At 47.9% G+C, this 14015-nt stretch overlaps 1 protein-coding gene across 1 annotated transcript in view; it reads left to right on the forward strand.

Annotated features, from left to right (window-relative positions):
• The first annotated feature begins 281 nt into the window (after positions 1–281).
• The window catches only part of Pogz (pogo transposable element derived with ZNF domain), a 42648-nt gene continuing 28914 nt past the window's right edge, over positions 282–14015 (forward strand). Inside the window, exon 1 of the mRNA XM_051157680.1 lies at positions 282–407. The gene's annotated coding sequence lies outside the window, so the exon portion shown is untranslated. The remainder of the gene's footprint in view (positions 408–14015) is intronic.

The raw sequence follows: 14015 nt of genomic DNA on the forward strand, positions 1-14015 counted from the left end.
ATCGGAAGAGCGCAAAGAGGGGAGGGCGGAAGTGACGAGAGGTATCCCTCCGCAGGGCGAGAGGGTCGGTGGGGGGAGTCGGCGTCTCTCTCCCCCGCGCCAGCTCCCGTACACGGAGCCGCATTCCTTGGCCCCCCCACCCCCTCCCTCGGGGCCCCCCTCCCCGCCCCCCTCGGGGGAAAAAATCCACCCCAATCACTCGAACCCGAGGGAGGCTTCCTTTCACCCTCGGGGAGAGGAGCTTTCAACGGTTCCCTCTTCTCCGTCTTCCCCCCCCTCCCCTTCCCCCGAACCCCCGTCCCCTCCCCTGCTCCCACCCCCTACTCCTCCCGGCGCCGGGTACAAGGTCCCTTTAAGGCGACGGCGCCTTCCTCGGGTCAGACTACCGGCGGCGGCGACCACGGGAGGTGAGTGAGCGGGCGAGCCCGGGCGCTCCCCACCCCCTTCTCCCGGGGGTTCCGTTATCTTTTCGCTGGGCGAGGCGTTCCGAAGCGAGACAATGAGAAAAGGGATGGAGGGGGTGGGTGGGGGGCGGGTGGGTAGGGGATGGTGGGGGGGGACGCGCGCGCGCTCGCGGGCTGGGGGGAGGGGCCGGCGCGCGCCCGCGGTCCCCGGGTGGCGGCGGCGGCCGTGGGGCGCGGCGTGTGCGCGCGTGTGTGTATGTGTGCGCGCGCGCGCGCGTGCGCCCCGGCCACGGAGCTGCGCGCCCCGGGCCGGCGGTGGCCGAGGCCCCCGGGATGCCCCGCCGCCCCCGCTCCCCTGGTCCCCCCTCGGGCGGGGGCCGCGCGCGCTCGAGCCCCCACGGCCGCGCACCGCCGACGTCCACGAGCACGAGCGTCTCGGGAGGAGTGGGCGGCGCGGGCGGCTGGGGATGGAGCTCGGGGTGCGGGGGGCGCGCGGGGCCGGCAGCTGCGGAGCGGCCGAGCCCGGGGTTCCCGCCGCTCTCCCACCCCCTCCACCCCACCCACGCGCGGAGGCGTGAGCCCTGGTTTTGAGCGGGGAGGAGGGTAGCGAGTGACTGCTCTGCCGGTTCCCCCCTCCACTACCGCCCCCCCCCCGGTTATGTAATCCCGCTCCAGCTGCGAGGACATCCCGAGCCTCTGCAGCTAGTTGACGGAGTCTCCTCCCTCGGGCCCCCAAATTTATGCAAGGATGGCGCCGTGATTTACAGAATGGGATGGGGCAGAATCTATTTTCTGGTGATTATGTCCTGCCGCTGTGGACGCCATGTTTAGCCCAAGGACTATTTTCTCTAGATTTCCAGCACCTACTGAAAAAGAGTAAATGTCATCGATCCACCTGCTTTCCCCTTCGTTTCTTGCCTGTGGTCCTGGTTTCCTCTCTGGGGTTGTTGAATTCCTGCAAACTGTCAGCAACACTGCACGTTTCTAGTCTCACTTATCTTAAGCCTTCAGAAAGAAAAAAGAGGCTGGGTCTCTGTTGGCTCTTTCGTTCCCTAGGAGGAAATGGAGATCGAATTGTAGTGTTTTATAACAGTGCAGAGGGTAGCCCTTTTCTTCACACTTCTGTTCGCCTCCCTTTGCAGCACAAAATGCCACAGAAACGTGGTTTTAGAGGAGTTTGCCCAGGTGAAGGGGAGAGGGAGGAGGCCTGTCGCCGCTTCCCCCGTGTTCTGGAAGTGGGAGCCTGGGGGCGACTTACTTGGTTATTAAACGTGAAACTCAAGTACTTTGTGCCTGAAAGGCTTTTTTATGTGGGGTGAGGTGGGGGGGGGATGTGGAGGGCTGGTATCATTTCTACAATGGGCAACCTTTAACTAAGATAGTTGGTGCATTAGAAATTACTGCTTCTGTGGAAAGGCGGTCAAAATATAATGTTAAAACAATTAGATTGAGCAAGATGGTGGTGGAGCATGTCTTATTCCCAGCACTCGGGAGGCAGAGGCAAGAAGTCTTTGAGTTCGAGGCTAGCCTGGTCTACATAAGTTGAGTTCCAGGACAGCCAAGACTACATAGAGAAACCCTGTCTCAAAAAACCTAAATAAATAAATAAATGAAATAAGATTGTGCCCTTGATTTCTTTTCTTTTTCCTATATTGGTAGAGTATGTCAAACTGAAATAACAAAAATAGAATGGATTTTTGAGCGTGAACACGGGCTTGAGAGTTGCTGCTCCTGTGTCGAACAGAGGGTCTAGTCCAGGAAAGCAGTTCCACGTGGTGGCTCGCGGATCCCAGGGGTATACCCTCAGACCCTTTCAGGGATGTTTTGAGACCGTAACTTTTCAGAATTATAAGTAAAGCCTTTCCCCTTCTTCCATGACTTTTGCACTGGTGACCCAAAAGTGAAGTTAGGTAAAGCAAGGCAGTGGCACCCGATTCTGGTGTACTTAATGTCCTTGACGGAGCGTGGCAGCTTGTCATGAGACTACACTTATTGTTAGACTGCAGCTTTGGAGTCTTTAACTTCTAAGAATCTAATAAAAAGTGAAAGGCGTGGCTGGATGCTGTGGCACAGCCTATAATCCCAGCACTCAGGAAGCAGAGGCAGGCGGATGGCTGTGAGTTCGAGGCCAGCCTGGTCTACAAAGTGAGTCCAGGATGGCCAAGGCTACACAGAGAAACCCTGTCTCGAAAAAACAAAAACAAAAAACAAGAAAGTGAAAGGCATATTATAAAGCATTTATATTGCCTATGGAGGGTTTTGTTTTGCTTTTTAAGATTTATGTATTTCATGTTTATTAATGCTCCGTCTGCATGTACACCTGCACACCAGAAGAGGGCATTGGGCCCCACTATAGATGGTTGTGAGCCACTATGTTGCTGGGAGTTCAACTCAGGTGCTATTAATGGCTGAGCCTTCTCTCCAGCCTCTGTGGAGGTGTTTTTAAAGTTTTTCACTAACATGTATTCGTTAACATGAGTATTGCTTCATTATGACATGTTTACATGCGTGTGTAGGGTATTTTCCTTATATTCACACCGCATTACCCTCCCTCAAATTCCCTCCTGTTTTTGTGCAACTTACCCTGAAGGAGCTGTCTCTTCTTACCCTGACAACCGTGAACTGCTGTAGGTCCTTCCACAGCGGCGTGTGGCGTGGTTGCATGGGTTTGTGCAGCAGTTGCAGTGCGTGTCTGTGCTCCAGAGCACTCTATGCCGTTCTTTTTTTTTTTTTTTTTAATATTTATTTATTATTTATACAGTATTCTGCTTACATGTGTGCCTGCAGGCCAGAAGAGGGCACCAGCTCTCATTCTAGATGGTTGTGAGCCACCATGTGGTTGCTGGGAATTGAACTCAGGACCTTTGAGAGAAGTGGCAGTGCTCTTAACCTCTGAGCCATCTCTCCAGCCCACCTCTTAGCATTCTTGCTGCTTCTTCTCTGTGATGCGCCCTGAACCTTGGGGTGGCCATAGGGAAGCTCCATGCAGAGCTTCTGTAGCCCTGTGTGCTCAGCTCTGCCAGCGATGAGTCTCTGCACAGGGAAAGCCGTGGTGAAACGCTGCAGAAAGACGCGTCTCCCGCCGAGGCTGACAGCAGCACCGTGGGCATGGACATTCAGATTTGGGAGGTCACTTGATGGGCATGTAATGTCCACTTAGCAAAATAGCAGTGGTGGCTTCCCCACTAGATCTGTGACCTCCTCACCACAGGCTTTTGATGAGATTTAAGTACGAGATAGAAATTCCCTCCTGTGGAGGAGGCCTCAGATTCAATCAGAAAATGGTTGAGCACCCTGTATCAGTCACAACACTATTCTATGAAGGTGGCACCACTACTGTTTGGAGGTGGGATTGTTGTCATAAGGAAAGGCATTTGTGGGATTGAGTTGCTGTTAGCTGTTGTTCCACAGAGACGCACTTTCCCTGAGAGAGTGGCTGACAGACTGCACCTGACGCATCAGTGTTTCTTCTGGAAAATGAGTGCAGTGACTTTTGTCACACTAGGAAAACAATCGGCATTTGTGTCCAGTGATAGAATTATAGGAAAGTTAGATCGATAAAATGCTTAACAGTTTGAGATTTAACATCTTCCCAGGACTTGAAAAACTTAAAAAAAAAAATAGCTATAGTTACTAACTGACTTTACAAATGTAACCGAGTGTGGTGGTGCACGCTGGTAATCCCAATGAGGGGGCCGAGGCAGGGTGAGTTCCAGGCTCCCCTGGAGAGAGCCTCAAAAGGGAGTAGAGGTAGGAGGGGAGAAAATGGGAGATTACACTGTGCATGAAATCTTAAAAAAATACTGCATGATCAAACGCTGTTTGGCAGGTGGACATAACTCTGTTTTCCATGTAATCAGCGTCAGGAGTAAAAATATGCGAGGACAGGGGCGGGAGAGGTGGCGCAGCAGTTGAATGTTTGTGCTGAAATCTTGAGGGCCGCAGTCAGATCCTAACTGAGTCCACTTAACAAGCTGGGCAGCTGGGCAAACCTGTAACCCCAGCTTTGCTGATAGTGGAGACAGAAGCATCTGCGGGGCTAAGATGCTGCTCCAGGTTCGGGGACAGTGATAGAAGAGGACCTGGCCCCTGCACACACAGAAGCATGTGCATCTGCACTCACGCACACATAAGCAGATTTTTATTTATTTTTATTTTTGCAGAAGTAAAGAGAACCAGCCAAAATACAAGTTATGCCAGTGAGCATTAAAATATATATACAGTGCTGAGCATTGAAAGGAAGGCCCAGCACATGCTAGGCCCATGGCGATGAGTGCCGAAGATAAGACCCTGTGAGCTGCATTGTTAAATAAAGCCCATTCACTGCACAAAAACTGTGTTGCCAGTAAAGTTATTCCTGTGAAATCCAGAAGCCAGCTAGTTTGCCAAGATGTTAACTATGGGTTAATGGACGACAGTGCGTCGCACAGCAGGCCTTTGTTGGCCTGTAGGCTCTACCTAGCATTCATTTCTTAACGTCCCCCCATTTCTGAGTTCTTGATTATTTTTTAGTGTCTGAGAAATGCATATGTATAAGCCTCATGATAATTTCTCCTAGAAAAAATTAAAAAATTCAGCAAAAATTGTTATTAGCTAGAAAGATACAGGTCGTCTCCTTATCCTGCCTTTTTTTTTTTTTCCCCTTTTTTCTTTTTTTGGTTACTTTTTTTCAGACAGGGTTTTCCTGTGTAGTCTTGGCTGTCCTGGACTCGCTTTGTAGACCAGGCTGGCCTTGAACTCACAGCGATCCCCCTGCCTCTGCCTCCCAAATGCTAGGATTAAAAGCGTGAGCCACTGCCTGGCTTTTTCTTTTTCCCCTTCTTCTTCTTCTTCTTGAGACAAGGTCTTTCTATGTAGCCCTGGCACGTTTGGAACTTGATTTGTAGACCAGGCTGGCCTTGAACTCATAGAGATCTGCCTGCCTGTGCCTCTGGAGTTCTGGGATTACAGGCGTGTGCTACTACACCCAGCCTCACTCCATGCATGTAGAGAAGGTTGAAGAATGCAAGTTGACACCTACCGGGGACCTGTGTGTGACCTCGACAACAGTGATTTTAATATTTTATCCTGTGCCAGATATGAAAAGTTGACAAATTGCTATACAAAGACTAAAATATCTGTTAAATCATATTAAAGTCACATTTCTGACATTTCCACTTATTAGGTCCAATTATTACTTATGTATTTGCCAAGAGTAAGTACTTTATCCTGTGTAAGAATAATACCATTATATAATAAAATAAAATCTGGAATGTCTATCAGTGTGTAGTCTTATTAAAATAGTCCAGTTGTTCCCCAAATGTCTTTTTAAAGCCATATTTTTTATTTGTGCACGTGGGTGTGCCACATGCTTGGGTACCCACCAAGGCTTGAAGAAAGGGGCCAAGGCTCTGGTGCTGGAGTTGGGGTGACCGTGAGCTAGATTGAACTCCACAGCTGCAGAGCAGCCTGGGTGCTCACTGCTGGCGCGCGCGGTCTCCCCAGCCCTTGGTTTGTTTTTGCGGGTCAGAATCTCACGGAGCCTTAGCTCTGTGTTTAGCTTTTAACATGTGGTTCCCCTGCCTCCGCCTTCCAGTCACTAGGCTTAGAGGCCTTTGCTGCCACTTGGTTCCACAGTGCCTCTTACAGCCCTCTGATGAGCCAAGACCCAGCGGAGGTTTGTGTGTTTCATCTGCTTCTGTGTTTTCAGCTTCTTCTAATGTGGTGTCTTCCCCACCATCACATATTTGTTACACTGACATTTTCAAAGAGACCGTCTTAGTGTTTTATAGACTGTCCCATACTCTGCGTTTCCGGTCATTTTCCTGTAGAATGCCCAGCTCTAGATTGAGCTCATAAGCCTGTCTGTCCTTTCACGGATCACTTCTGTAGGTCATTTCTAGATTTATCTCACTTCCTCATAGTACAGGAGGAATGGAGGAAAAGGAAAAGACAATGTCAGGGTGTATATAAACCTTTTTTTAAAAACAGATTTTCTTATATTTTGAAGTGTGTGTGTGTGTGTGTGTGTGTGTGTTGTACACATGTGAGTGCAGGCGTCCATGGATGCTAAAGACATGGGGTTGCTTTGGAGCTGGAGTTAGAGGAAGATGTAAACTTCCTGATGATGGGGCCTGGGAACTGGATTTGGGTCCTCTACAAGGTTAATGCTTGCTCCGTTAAAAAACTTTAAATTATTTATTTATTTATTTATGGTTTTTCAAAACAAGGTTTCTTGTGTAACAGCTCTGGCTGTCCTGGAACTCTCCCTATAGACCAGGCTGATCTTGAACTCATGGAGGCCCACGTGCCTCTGCCTCCCAACTGCTGGGATTATAGGTGTGCGCCACCACCACCCAACTAATGTTTGCTCTTAATGCTGAATTTTCTCCCCAGCTATTTTTGCTAGCAATAGTTTTTGTTTGTTTGTTTTTGGTTTCTTTTTTTTTTTTAAGATTTACTTACTTATGTATACAGTGCTCTGCCTGCATGTACACCTGCAGGCCAGAAGAGGGCGCCAGAACTCATTATAGATGGTTGTGAGCCACCATGTGGTTGCTGGGAATTGAACTCAGGGCCTTCAGAAGAGCAGCCAGTGCCCTTAACCTCTGAGCCATCTCTCCAGCCCATGGTTTTTGGTTTCTTGAGGCAAGGTTTCTCTATGTAGCCTTGGCTGTCCTGGACTTGCTTTGTAGAACAGGCTGGTCTCAAACTCACTACAGTCCCCCGCCTCTGCCTCCCGAGTGCTGGGATTAAAGGCATGTACCACCACATCCGGCTGCTAGCAATAGTTTTAAAACTTTTTATTATACTTTATTTTGTGTGCAGTATGTCTGGAGGTCAGAGGGCAATTTGAGAAAGTCCATTTTCTTTTTCCACTCTGTGTTTCCTGAGGATTGAACTCAGGTTTTCCGATTTGGTGGCAGGCACCTTTGCTAGGCCATCTCACTGGCTCAAGTTTAGTTTTATTTGATATCTTTGTGGTGATCAGACATATCCTGCTGGTTAAAAAAGATAGTTTGCACAAAGTTTTCTAACCTCTACATGTGTACGATGCTTCATGAGTACCCACACAGAAATAATAAGTAAAAATAAAATAAAATAAAAATGGGCTGGAGATAGCTCAGCAGTTGAGAGTACTGGCTGCTCTTCCTGAGGACCTGGGTTTGATTTCCAGCACCGGCATGGTAGCTCACAACCATCCTGTAACTCTAGTCCAGAGGCTCTGGTGCCCATGGGATTTTAGTTAAAACACTCATATACAAATTTAAAATTAATTTTTTTTTTCAAGACAGGGTTTCTCTGTGTAGCCTTGGCTGTCCTAGACTCACTTTGTAGACCAGGCTGGCCTCGAACTCACAGTGATCCGCCTGCCTCTGCCTCCCCAGTGCTGGGATTAAAGGCGTGCGCCACCACACCCAGCCACTAAAATTAATTTTTTAAAGTGGAACGATAACAAAAAGCGTGATATATTTTAAAATGTATATTGGTTTTTGGTTTTCTTAATGTATCAAGTGTTTTGCCTCCTTGTACCCATGTGCACCCCCACATGCATGCCTAGTGCCCCCAAAGATCAGAAGAGGGCGACTTGGGACTGGAGTGACAGATGGTTGCAAGCTCCATGTGGGTGCTGGGATTGAACCAGGGTCTTCTGCAAGAGCAATACGTGCTCTTTACCAAGGAGCCAGCCCAACCACAAAATGTATAGCTGTATAAATTATGGCAGTCGTCTAGGCAGCTTGTTGCGGAAAGGAGAGAGAATGCGTGCGACTGATGGCACAGGAATGGAAGCAGGGCGAGGAAGTGGGTCCGAGGCTGAAACCAGCAGGAGGATCCCTGGGGCCCGAAGCCAGCCCGTGTCGCCTCGTTGTTGATCCCCAGGCCATTGAGAGACTGTCTGGAAGGAAGTAGGTGACATTTCTATGGATGACACCTATACATACTTGAACAGAAACAGACATACATGCACATCTGCATATAACACACACAAAGGAGAGCAGCTCCTGAGTCATGCGCTTGCTTGCCAGAAGGGGGCATTTCAAGTAAGATTTTCCTTTAAGGTTCTAGAAGACATACATGCCGTGGGCATGGAATTTTTCTTTGAGATGACGTGGGTCACAGGTTCAAGGACTTCCTGGATCCAGGGCAGTGTGGCCAATGTAGACCCTGTCCAACTGTGTTCCTTCTATGCACACGTACCCCGCACCCCCACCCCAATAACAGGTTGGCATAGAAAGGTTTTTAAATGTAAGGGGGATGATATTTTAGACATATTTGTACTTTCTTTTTCTTCTTTGGTTTGGGTTGGTTCTTGGAGACAGGGTTTCTCTGTGTAGCTCTGGCCTGGCTGTCCTGGACTCATTTTGTAGACCAGGCTGGCCTCGAACTCACAGAGGTCTGCCTGCCTCTGCTTCCCTGAGTGCTGGGATTATAGGCGTGAGCCACTGTGTCCAGCAATAATATTTTTACTTTCTCCCTCTCCCTCCATCTTTTTTTTTTTTTTTTTTAAGAGTAGGGTGGTTTCTCTGTGTAGCCCTGGCTGTCCTGAAACTCACTTTGTAGACCAGGCTGGTCTTGAACTCAGAGATTTACCTGCCTCTGCCTCTGCCTCCCAACTGCTGGGGTTAATGACATATGCCTCTACCTCTTGGCAATATTTGTAACATTTTTCATGCTGCATATTTGATAATACTTTATTTTTAAATAAAATATAGTGCCAGGTGTAGTGGTGCACACCTTTAATCATAGCACTCCTGATGTAGAGTTGGGGGAGGGGTCTGTGACTTTAAGAGTAGCTTGGTTGGTCTAGGACAGCAGCCAGGACCGCAGAATGAGTCCCTGTCCAAAAGCAAAGGAAAACAACAAATCGCAAAATAGTGGGAAAGTATCCTCCGTGGGTCGTTGAAAGGAATGCTTATTTTCTTTCTTGAATTTTCATTGTCATTGTATCATAGCACTGAAGAGTTTTTCCTTTTCTTTTGGTGTGGACATGGGTGCTTGTTTGTATATATGCATGTGTGTAAAAGACAGCCTTAGCTGTCTTTCCGAGGTGATACCACCGTTCGTTAAAAAAATAACTAAATGAGCTGTGTGTGTGTGCGTGCGCGCGTGTGTGTGTCCGTGTGGGTGTATGCACAGTCAGGTGCCCACCAAGGGGACAGCATTGGATCTCAAAGACCGAACTAGAGAGCTCGGGAAGAGCATTCTACACTCTTAACCCTGACCATCTCACCAGGCCCATGAGGCAGGGCCCCTCCTGGGCTCAGGGCCCTCACCTGAGGGGGGAGGGTGGCTGGCCAGCACTCCCAGGGGTCCTCTTGTCTCCCTCCCTCCTCTGCTGACCTCTGCTCAGTTATCACCCAGCCCTGAAGATAGACTGCAAGAAGATTGCTAACTTTAAAGCTCAGCAACTCTTTCATTTATGCTGCTACCTCCTGCAGCCTCTTTTTTTTTTTGGTTTTTTGAGACAGGGTTTCTCTGTGTAGCCCTGGCTGTCCTGGACCCGCTTTGGAGACCAGGCTGGCCTCGAACTCACAGTGATCCACCTACCTCTGCCTCCCGAGTGCTGGGATTAAAGGCGTGTTGCAGCCTCTTTTTACCCTAAATGATTTGCATGCTGAAGTGAAAGGAATTGGTCGCATTCTGAGATACCAGTTTAGACCAGAATCAAGTATTTTGAAAATACATTTTTCAGCTGGGCGGTGGTGGCGCACGCCTTTAATCCCAGCACTCGGGAGACAGAGGCAGGTGGATCACTGTGAGTTCGAGGCCAGCCTGGTCTACAAAGTTAGTCCAGGATGGCTACACAGAGAAACCCTGTCTCGAAAAACCAAAATAAATAAATAAATAAATAAATCAATTAAAAAAAAATAAAATTAAAAAAGAAAAAAAGAAAGAAAAGGAAAAATTTTCAGATGTATAAAAGTGTAAAATATGCTCTAGTCAGGGTTACTGCTAACGGGTGGAACAGCCTCATTGGTAAATTCCATGTTTCTTCTACATTAAAGGAAAGAAGGAAGGAAACTCTTTTTTGATAACTTGGATTTTCTTTACATTTTGACAATTTTAATTGTGTTGGCTACTTGGCAGTACTTAGAAGTGAGGGAATTTTTTCTTGTTTCAAACTAGTTAAAATATGAACATCTTGCTTTTCTAGTAATTCTTTAGTTTTAGAGTCAGCCTTTTTCATGGGAGAAACAACATAACCAGCTGGAAAAATTGTGTCATTTAAATTAATTATTTCACAAAACCAAACATGTAATCTCAGTTATTTAGAGCATCTTAAGAAATGGAGTTCTAGCCTGGCCCAGTGGTGCAGTCTGTAAGCCTAGGGTTTGGAGTTGGAGGCACAAGGATTGCAAATTTGAGACCAGCTTGGAGCTACAAAGCAAGATCTTGTGTTAGAGGAAGCGAAGAGGAAGGAGAGGAAGCATATAAATACTTGATATAAAAGACCAGCCTTTTAGGGTGTGCTGCTAAATTATCCAGAGGCGCAGGATGACGATCACGTTTGTTTTCAGGTAGCTCTGCTTATTTAAAAGGAAGCTGTGTGTGTCGTGGTTAGCATCCGTATGATTGTTTTCAGTTGGTCACCTCTGAAATAGTGTCCTTTAGACATCTGCAGAGGCTGCTGTAACTGTCCACGCTGTAACTGTCATTTTTCTGGGTTTTAGACTGGACGAAGGTTGTACAGTATAAAGTTACACAGCAAAGAGCAGTGGCGTAAGAAGCATTTAATTGCTTGAAAGTTGTCCCCCCCAAAACAGGACCCGTGTTGGAGCGTGCCTGTGGCAGTCAGGACAGCTGGGGAGCGTGTTCTCCTTCTACCATGTGGGTGCCTAGGCTGCCAGTCAGGCTGTCGGGTGGCTGCAGAGTGTCTTTACCCACTGAGCTATGGTCAGCCCATGGTTTTGTTTTTCAGTTCCTGGCTAGTGTTGCCTAGTGTCTATGTACGTAAAGGCGAATGAGAGAATTAAGTAATTCTGTAGACGGTTTGCTCTTCAGCTTTCCCTTTGGTTTTGGTTTAAGAAGACACGCATAACTAAAACAGATGATTAGGAGCCCCTTAGGGTCAAGGTAAACATCTTAGCAGTTAAAAAACAAGTTTCCCAACTGGGCTCCTGATTGTCCCTGACTCATGGAGGTATTGTGGGATGTTTTACAATTTCAAAGGCAACAGTGCCATCTATTGGGCATTGCCCAAAGTATGGCTGTCAAGTTTGTACGTTGACACACAGAATGGTTTGTTTGGCTGTTCTGTTTTGCTGTTACAGGCTTGTGGATTTGGTACAGAAAGTTCTAAGACTCTGAGGACATGGATAACCTTTGCTATGAAGGCTTTGTGTGAGCAGTGAGCATAACATTACTTTCACTCAAGACAAAGAAACTGACCCCTTCTCGGCTTGTACTGGAGACACAGCACCAGCTGCACTGTGTAGCACAGTTTACGAGCTTTGTTTTGAAGCCGGGTGTGGTTGCACACGCCTTTAGTCCCAGCACTTGGGAGTTGGAGGCAGGCGGATCTCTGAGTTTGAGGCCAGCCTGGTCTACAAACCGAGTCCAGGACAGCCAAGGCTCCACAGAGAAACCCTGTCTCAAAACAAAACAAAAAAACACACACAAAGCTTTGTTTTGGAAAGGTGTGCATAGTGTAGGCAGTGTCTGCAAATCAAAAGCAGCCTCGGGGTCCTGGGCAGTTTATAGGATCCTAGACAGGAAGTGCCAGGCTAGAGTGTGAAGAGTGGGGTCCCACCTTAGGTGCAGATGTGAAGGCAGAGGCAGCAATCCTGGCTCTAGCTTTATTCCTGCTGTTGTGATAAAGAAATCCCTCGACATAAAGCACCTTGGGGAGCCCGCCGTGGTGGCGCACGCCTTTAATCCCAGCACTCGGGAGGCAGAGGCAGGTGGATCTCTGAGTTCGAGGCCAGCCTGGTCTACAAAGTGAGTCCAGGACAGCCAGGGCTACACAGAGAAACCCTGTCTCAAAACAAAACAAAAAAGCGCTGTAGGGGCTGGAGAGATGCTCAGTGCTTAGAGCACTTGCTGCTCTTGCAGAGGCCTTAGGTTTGGTTCCCAGCACTCAGGTGATGGTTTAGTCACCCATGACTCCAGTTCCAGGCAGTCTGACTTTCTCTTCAGACCTCTGTGGGTACTGGGTACACATGTTGTGCTATTGTAGACAAGACCCTTGATACACACAAAGTAATTCCCCCCCCCCCCCCCAGACAGGGTTTCTCTGTGTAGTCTTGGCTGTCCTGGACTCGCTTTGTTTTTTTCTTTGGTTTAGTTTGGTTTTTCGAGACACAGTTTCTCTTGTAGTCCTGGCTGTCCTGGACTCGCTTTGTAGACCAGGCTGGCCTCAAATTCACAGAGATCCACCTGCCTCTGCCTCCTGAGTGCTGGGATTACAGGCATGCGCCACCATGTCCAGCTACAAAGTAAATCTTTCAGAGATGCATTTAGGTGGGAAAGGGTTTATTCCTATAATTACAGGTTATTGAGTGCCATTTCAGGGAAGTCGAGACAGGAACTTAAACGGCTGGTCACATCATACCCCAGTCAAGAACAGGAAAGACACGACCGTTACCCCTTCACTGGCTTGCTTGTACTCAGCTTTGCCTTTCTTTCTTTCTTTTTCTTTCTTTTTTTTTTTTTTTTAACATACTTGTTTTTATCTTACGTGCATTGGTGTTTTGCCTGCATATATGTCTACAAGAGGGTGTCAGATCTATTGGGACTGGAGTCACAGACAGTTGTGAGCTGCCATGTGGGTGCTGGGAACTGAACCTGGGCCCTGGGAGAACAGCCTGTGCTCTTACTGCTGCTGCCTCAGCTCTTCTGCGCTTACAAAGTCTGGGGAACGGTGGGTCTTCCCTCATCAGTGAGTTAATGAAGCCAGTCAGGGGTGGGAGAGAGGCTCAGTGGTTAAGAACACTGGCTGCTCTTCCAGAGCTCTGGGGTTCCAATTCCTAGCACCCACCTGGAGGCTCATAACCGTCGGTAACTCTAGCTCTAGGGGACCTGACACCTTCTTCTGGCCTCTTAGGGTACAAGACACAAGTGATGCACAGACATCAGTGCAGGCAAAACACTCATACATAAAATGGAATAAAAAATAAGTAAAAAAAAGTTTCCCAGGACACGCACACAGGCCAACCCAGTATAGGCAGTCCCTCACTGAGATTAAAAAAAAAAAAAGATTTCTTTATTATGTATACAGTATGCATCAGATCACATTATAGATGCTTGTGAGCCTCCATGTGGTTGCTGGGAATTGAACTCAGGACCTCTGGAAGAGCAGTCAGTGCTCTTAAATGCTGAGCCATCTTTCCAGCCCCCCCTCACTGAGACTCTTCCTATGACTCTAGATGGTATTAATGACAAACGCATTTAGTCAAGGCTGGGCATGGAGGAAAACACCTTAAATCCCAGTACTTAGGAGCAGTGGGTCTCTTGAGTTCAAGGCCAGCCTGGTCTACAGAGTGAGTTCTAGGGCAGCCAGGTCTGCATAGAGAGAGCTTGTCTCAGAACAACCAAACCAACCAACCAACCAACCAAAACAAAAAACAAAAACAAAAACAAAAAAAACTAAGTTGAGTCAGACAGAAACTTGGGAGGCAGATACAGTCCTAT

Source organism: Acomys russatus, chromosome 15 (assembly GCF_903995435.1).
Source record: "Acomys russatus chromosome 15, mAcoRus1.1, whole genome shotgun sequence".
Classification (NCBI taxonomy): Eukaryota; Metazoa; Chordata; class Mammalia; order Rodentia; family Muridae; genus Acomys; species Acomys russatus.